The sequence below is a fragment of the Osmerus mordax genome, chromosome 5 (genome assembly GCF_038355195.1).
Source record: "Osmerus mordax isolate fOsmMor3 chromosome 5, fOsmMor3.pri, whole genome shotgun sequence".
Classification (NCBI taxonomy): Eukaryota; Metazoa; Chordata; class Actinopteri; order Osmeriformes; family Osmeridae; genus Osmerus; species Osmerus mordax.
Window position 1 is genome coordinate 12,896,269 of NC_090054.1, and position 8,595 is coordinate 12,904,863.

The window sequence follows — 8,595 nt, forward strand, 5'->3', positions numbered from 1 at the left end:
GAGGGAGGGAGAGAGAGGGGGGCAGAGGGAGGGAGAAAGGGGGGCAGAGGGAGGGAGAAAGGGGGGCAGAGGGAGGGAGAGAGGGGGGCAGAGGGAGGGAGAGAGGGGGGCAGAGGGAGGGAGAGAGAGAGAGGGGCAGAGGGAGGGAGAAAGGGGGGCAGAGGGAGGGAGAAAGGGGGGCAGAGGGAGGGAGAGAAAGAGAGGGGCAGAGGGAGGGAGAAAGGGGGGCAGAGGGAGGGAGAAAGGGGGGCAGAGGGAGGGAGAGAAAGAGAGGGGCAGAGGGAGGGAAAAAGGGGGGCAGAGGGAGGGAGAGATGGGGGCAGAGGGAGGGAGTGAGGGGGGCAGAGGAAGGGAGAGAGGGGGGTTGTTGTTTTGTTTGCAGTTGATGCTTTTAAAATACATCTTGTCTTGTACAGCACAGTAAACCTACTAGAAATTATCTTTGTCTGAAGCTGCCTGAAATTCATATTGATTCTCCATGTCATTATGCCTCCTTCTCTGCTTTCTCCTGGCCTTGAAGGGTTTCCATATTCAATTACAAATGACAATATGTGAAAACAGTGTTTTTGCCCAAAGTATGTATGGAAATTCATAATGCTATTCATTTAAAGCGAATGCAATTTCCTTCAAGGTATTTCTAAAATGGAACCGTAGGAAAGCTCATTAAAAAAGCAATTAAAAACCTTGACTCCTCATGTCATCAAACTAACTTGATGACATGTAAGAGAGTGTTATTTTGAACAAGGAGTACCAAACATTTGGAACGCAGCGCCAACAGACCAAACACGGTACTACACACCCTTCTCCTACCCCCGACAAGAGAAAGGGGTTTCCCTCTTTTCTTATCTTCCAGGAGAAGCTTCTGGCCCAGCATGAGGTCATAAGGTAGACCAAAATGGTCTACAGTATGGAGAAAGGAGTCCGAGGAAAACTAACTTTTCCTGGATTTATAAATATTCCCCAAGGACTACAGGACTCATGGACACTATTTCAATGACAGTAGTTGATGTGTTATAACGTGTGCTTTTCTCATTATTTAGAATGTTGTTTTAATTGATATTTGGTCATAACTTCCCTTCAGTTAGAGTTACATTAGTCAATATTTCGATCCAAATAATTGTATCATACATATTTTGAAGTATAAACGATGCATGAACATTTGAAACACTGAAACCAGTTACCGGCCATTTCACACCTATACGTGAATCTCAGGACAACGCCCAGCTGGAGTAACTGACCAATGAACGAATTCACCGTCACAAAGGTACCCCCTTTCTTCATGGATTATAAAAAACCCAGACGATTAACAATTACCCCCGCTTTTTCGTAGGAATAAACCTGAAGTGAACGCATCACTCATACCTATTCTTCTAAATTAGCAATTCACTGGACCACCAGGAACTTTGACGAAAGATCCCTTTGTTCTATATTACCAACCGTTTGACGCGACAACCGAACTTTGACCCCTCTTCTTCACACGAAAAAAGTAACTGCGACTAGCTAGATTTCTTACTTGTGTCATTGGCATGTTGTGGTTTAATTTGTCTGTGTTTGTTTAGTTTACAAATGATTTAATCTAACTCTCGTTAGGATATAGTTTCTGCTAGACTGTGGTCCATTGTTCTAACGAGGCCTATCTCTCTCTCTCTCTCTCTTCCCCTTACCCATGCGCTCTTCACACAGCCATTGTGTATCCCGCTTTCATAGTATACTGTACTATTCAAGCGAGACTAACCCATAACGTCTCTGGTATTTGTTCTTTATATAATTACATTTTCTTAAATAAATCATTGTGTATAATACTCGCATTATCCCTAATGTTATCTGATCTGCTCTACTTTCATAGAATTCATTACTTAAGATTAGACTGATTTTAACGAAGGCTATTATTAAACAAGGTTCTATAAGGTCCCTTTAAACAAATTCTGAGGTGGTGCCCCCTTAACTGGATTATAAATTAAGTATTTCTAATCTTAAATGAGCAAACCCTGCTACACATTAAATATTTATTTTTTTAAACATAGTTTCTGTATATTTGTGTTTAGTTGTGTGTACTGTTGTGATAAAAAAAATTCTGCTTGGGGTTGTTACTAAGTGAATTGTATGTCATGATATGTCTAGTGTTAGAATGTCAAATGCGAAGTACTCAAAAAGGTGGTTGAAAGGGACATCATTATTGTATGTATGCCTAATTCGGGGGTTATGTGCATTTATATTGTGCATCCCACATTCATCATTATTAATACATATTGTGACAAGTATAATTTGAGTAAAATTAAGTCTTGTTCCACTGCAAAGAAAAAAAACATAAATATGAACCTGAACACAGTCGGTTCCGACAGTCCTAAACAATATGACCAAAAGCAAGAGAACAAGACAAACCTGAAAATAAACTTACCCTTCCTAGGCACTGTAATTCACCTGCCTATTTGAACACTATCTTGCAACAAACATTTCTCAACAGGGTTCACAGTGCTGAATACCACAGATACAACAGAAGCTGTTTTATCATGCAATCCTGCTTGCATCTAACATGCTACCCATGGTCAGTCTTGTTAATGTATGTAGGACATGGCCACATGTACCTTCATGCTGTCAAACAGCATGGACTCGGATGGCTGAGCGGTTAGGGAATCGGGCTACCAATCAGATGGTTGCCGGTTCGATTTCGTGCAAAATGACATTGTGTCCCTGGGCAAGGCACTTCACCCTAGTTGCCTATGGGAGAATGTCCCTGTACTTACTGTAAGTCGCTCTGGATAAGAGCGTCTGCTAAATGATAATGTAGTCATGATGATTCTCCCAGCCTGCTCTTGATGGAGCACTACTGTGACATGAAGGTCTGGAAATGGCTTTAATGGCAGTGACCCTTTACTTAATCCCAATGATGCAGCCTCAGAAATGATCCCACAACTCTAATGATGAATCTGCAGTAGAGTATTCAAGTCCGAAAAGTGAGATGGGTGATGTGGTCAGCATTGAGTCATCAAATGTTAAGATTTGTTTTGATCTGTTGCGTTGTAGAAAGGTGTTTCATGCATATATGCAGGCGTTTCAAATACATGTTCATGTATATGGGAGTCAGATGGCTGAGCGGTGAGGGAGTCGGGCTAGTAATCTGAATGTTGCCAGTTCGATTCCCGGCCGTGTCAATTGACGTTGTGTCCTTGGGCAAGGCACTTCACCCTACTTGCTTCGGGGGGAATGTCCCTGTACTTACTGTAAGTCGCTCTGGATAAGAGCGTCTGCTAAATGTAAATGAATATTTATTATTATTGAGAGTATTGTTTGTACTTTGAGAGGCATCTATCACACATGGCTATTTTTCTGTTATAAAATAATGATTTATTGTAGATGAGAAATTGCTATATGTCCAAGCAGTGTTGTTGTCATTTATATTTTTAAATAAATATTCAGTACTTACTGTGTTATGATTTTGTCTCATATAAATGTTGTCTTAAAGGTTTGGGCAAAATTCAACATGAAAGTATCCTGGGGGGTTTTCTGTGTTCTTGACCTGGAGGTCTCTTGGGTCATGCTGTTCTGCACTCGGCTTCTGTGTGCTACTGACAGGCCACAGTAGAGCTAATGAACTGCTTACAAAATCACAAACAATGTGCAGTCATATGAGAAAAAGAACAAAGTTCTTCAATGCAACTTACTGTCATGTACTCTTTTTTCTCTCTCATTCCTAACGTCCACTCATAACCAATATAAAAAACGAACTTAAAAAATGTGACATTAAATGTCATTAAAAAAACATTAAATCATGAGCAACGCGTAAAATAATGTAATCTGCATATATTTCCAGTTACATAATACATGGAACCTAACACTGGAACAACAGTTCTACATGGGGACAATCAGATGGCAACGGAGCTAGATAGCTGCGTCAAAAAAAAGAAAAAGCACACCAAGTCACATGACACATTGGACTGCTGCACCAGAAAAGACATGGATATTTTCTTTCAAAGTATGCAGGCATCTGATCACAGACAGAGGGTTGAGGTTCGGTGGAATGTAAACCATCCCATCATCACCAGCTTTCGGTGCCCAGGCTGTGACCTGCAGGGCCAGGTAGTGGGGACAGCCAGACACAGGGTGGGTGGGCTTTATGTAACCACACATTCACTACAGTACATGACCTCCATTTGACATTGAGATCCAGTGGGTGTTCTCCTCCCCTCACACGGATTTCTGGATAGTTGAAACCACAGTCTTTGTGTGAGAACAAACACTTAGACACTGTTGCAGAGCATGAGAGATTTTGGGCTTTGGAGATTTCTTCAATATCAGGGTATATTGAAAAACCCAGCAGATGCAATTATTTCTGAATTGTTTCTGACCATTGTTTGCAAAACAATGTAGAAATGTGTATCTGTGCTATAAGAAAATGCTTACATTAAGTAGCTCATAGGAAGCAAAGCCATTTTCACATCTCATTCTAGGTGAGTTGAGACTAACATTTGAGTGGGAACAACCTGGGTACAAACTGTAAATAAAACTTCAGTCGAATTATAATATGTTGCTTCTCAATGATTGAAAAGTTTGGCTATTGTCTTTGCTAACATCAACTAAACCAGTAACCTAGATTGTCAAAGAGCTTAAATTATCCACAAAGAGCAACATCATCTACAACATTCCCTCCATAGATGACTGATGAATGAACCTCCAGGAATATCCAGGAATGCACATTTACACCTTTAAGTGGGACCATTGCAAAAAGTGTCCAGTTCATCATGTGTCACGTGTATGTGTTTGAGAGTCTATGACTTCTAAGTGGAAGTTTCCATTGCTATTGGTGTTCCAAAGCCATGAATGATACCCCTCAACTCTAAACATGTGCGTGTGTGTGTGTTAACCACAAGCAGTTTATGTGGATGATGGTCCTCACAATAATCTCAGTGGCAATAATGAAGACGGAACTACAATCTCACCAATAAATTATTCTGCACATCTCTCCCGCAGATATACGTAGACAATCACTGTCAGGGCCTAAAACGTGATGTACAGTATACATTGCTGCAACCTAACGTTCTGTGCCTCTGTTCTCGAAACCCAGATAAAGATTTCACACCTTGTGTAAATCATTCATGACACAGAAACATGTGAGAGGTTTCACTTGTCAATTACCTGTCCTTCTGGGTGTTTCTGTTTTCTGAATAGATACGTGAAACATAAAAAAGACAAGTAAACCTCTCTTAAAATTGAGGCAGTTATTCTCCTACAGATCGATTGTATAAATCCATGTGGTTGTGTGCTTTGTGGCGTTGGAGGCAAGCTCACCTCAGCTCATTTCTTTTTTCAAATAAAATATTTACTCTCCAAGGTGTTCGGAAAAGTTTTGCAGTCTGCATTCCATGATTATAGTTGGATTATCGGTGCAGCACAGAGACAACCTTCGGTTTGCCTTTCACAGCCAATAAATAGAGTCAATAAACCCAATAGAGTCATCGAGATGGATAAATATTGGGTATGGATGGATCTTTCTGTCCTGCAAATTGCTGTCATCCCTGGTGTCAGTTATCTGCTTTAACAGACTCTAACTCGTCCATACACTTCCAGTGTGGGTCTTTTTCAGCACTTTTGGCTCATTAGCAGCACATGTAAAGTACCTAATATGGAAAAAGACCCACAACAGAAAAACATTTAAAAACGTTGAAAATGTTGAACATCCTTTCGTACAGTTCCAAAAAGGATGTCCACATTTGGCCCATCTGCGAAACCTATACATTAATGACATTACACCACAGCTCCATCCACACCCACCCCCTTTTTTCTGTCTCTCTCAGGAATTCAGTGGGATGGAGCTATTTATAGCAGGTTAGAATTAGGGAAAGAATCCCTGGATATATTTCCTGTCTCTTTCCCTCTGGTTGGATTCCTCCCGCAGTGTGTTTTTGACTGCTCTGAGCCAGGGAGACTGCAGGGGAATAAGGTGATGATGTTGATGAGTATCTTGAGCGCAGGGGCTTAGCCAGGACATTATTTATGGGGGGGGGGGGGGGGCAGCTCTGAAAAGTCTTTTATTTGGGGTGGCACTTGATTGTCAAAAACGACTATTTTAAAACTCACACACTGCATCACTCAGAGCAGCAGTTTTCTAACGGTATCCAGTGGTTAGCTGCTAGTCTCCATTGAAGCACTGTCAGAATGCAGGCACGTTGGTTTGTGTCTTGCGCTGTTGATGGGGACGTGGCCCAACATGTTTCGAAAATGGGGCTTTTAGTGTAAGTGACAAATTACAATATAAGACGACTTAATAAAAAAAATCAAATGCATTTATTTCAGCTTTACTCCGTTTCTGTTCAGGAGTTTTTTTTTTCTTTTTTTTTTCGTGCCTTGAGGTTGGGGGGGGGGGCTGGCAGGGTGGCCATTCTCTGACCAATGGTGGCCGTGGCCTCCCCTGGCCACCATGTGGCCACGCCCCTGCTTGAGCGCTCCCCATACTTCACTGCTCCAAGCGTGATTGACAGACCAGAGTCTGAGTCTTATAGCCTTGAGGCTGAGGCTCACGGTATATTGTATCTCATTAGCTCATCTGGAGTAAAGAATGCACAGAAATAAATGGGCTACTGATTGTTCCTTGTGACAAATCACTCTTAGCAACTGGCTATCAATCCCGCTGACAATCATCTATCCCGCAATTATGAGTAAGTGCCAAGACTATGTTATGCACTGAACAGCTGCATCCACGCCATAAATCCTTGAAAATCAAAAATTTTGAAGTTTCAGACGACCCAGTTGGGTGACAATAAGTGGACAGTGGCAGGTGTGGAAAGGTGGGACATGTACCTATGACACACAATAGCTCTTACGAAACGTATTATGTGGCGAACTATTCATTAAACTTTCCATTCTCCTTTCTCTTTTGATGGTGAGCGAGGTCGTAAACATAAAAAGGATGACTGTCGCTTTAATAATTCCTCTTTAATGAAAATCCTCTGTTAACCCCCCCCCCCCTCCCTTCCGTGAGCTGACGTAGCCCTGGGGTCCCGGGGATCGGATAAGGTTGTCCCGAGTGTCATACTGTAGCGAAACTCAAGAGGGGACGGCAAGAGGAGGACCAACAACTGCAGGTAGTAAAGCCGTCGCCTTTTGAGCGCTTAACTTGACAGGAACTGAAGGGCCTTTAAACCACTTGTTGCTTAACAATATATCCTTGTTTGTCGCTATTGGACAAAACAACGCATTGCATGGGATCATGTTTGTCTGAATAATCACTCAGTTGCTTGCTGTAAGCGGATGCCAGCTCCGGTTTTCGACTGCAAGCATTAACACTTGAACACGCAATTACGTCCGTTTTAGTTGTCACCTGAAATTCCATTATTCCCCACTCTGGATCACCTGTTGCTGAAACCAGAACTGAAGCTGTCATCAACTTTTAGAAGCGGAATTGTGAGAAGTGTGAATGTGTAGACTATTAATTGAAGCTGATAGCCTACTATCCTGACCTACATTGCATTTATATGAATCGTGCTACTGATTTGTGTGTATTTTAATAGTTTGACTTGGGAGGCTACTTGAGCATGTATTATTTAGGTTTTCAGCATATGAATATACAGGAAATTTGCATAATTGCATACAGTGGCCTATATAGACACTCATTGTCATTTCAGATGGACGTTACACTTGCTATTACTATGATGTCCTTTTCAGGCAGGAAATCATCAGGAAATCGTTCCTGTAGCTGTCCAGACAGCTACAGGAACGAGAGAGAGAAAAGAATAACTTGAACAGAATCTCGAGGTTTGATGATTGTTGATTGGAATGTAATAGCGCAGCCTGTGTGCAGCTGCTGGGTTCCAGGAAGGGCGGTGACAGTGTTTCATGTAGCAGAGGTGTGAATAGACTCACACTGGGCCAACACTGGGCCACCACAGGGGACAGGAAGACACCAGGCAGATAGATCAAGTGCCAATGCTTCCCACATCCACATCTCTCAGTTGACACCAGACCAGGACCAATAAACTCCATGCCTGCCATTGGCTGATAAAGCATTATCCAGATGACCTAACAGGCTGTCTCGCCACCACACGTCTGAGTCGTGGAGTGGGCCTGTGACAGGATAGACCAGGATCAGTGGAACATTCGCTGTGTTCCCAACAGGTGCATGATTGGCATACCCATGCTCCTACTGTAGATGTGTTGAGTGCTGCCATGTACCATGGCAGATATCGTAGATGGAGTGGTCTCATGCCTTCGCCCAAGTATCGTCAGATTGTTTCCTAGCTAGCTCATTGGCTACTTCTTCTTGTCGTGCCCTAGTGGAACAGCACATCCAGGTGTTCTTATTTGATCGTTGATCATTCTTGACCTGGGGCCATTGCTGCGTCATATCAAAAGGGTAATTAGTTGTGTGTGTTATGGCTGGATACAATAACAGGGCAGTCCAAAGTGTGCATACAGAGTGAGACTCAATGTCGGACCCCTCTTTGTGATCACACACTGTGTCATGGTCAGTAGTCTATTCACAGGGATTAGAGACACACCCTACCCCCCCCCCCTCCACAGAATACACCACACTGGGTTTAACTCCGCCACTGAGGGCAACCAGGAAATATCTTATGCATGAATGTGATGGCTACACATGCT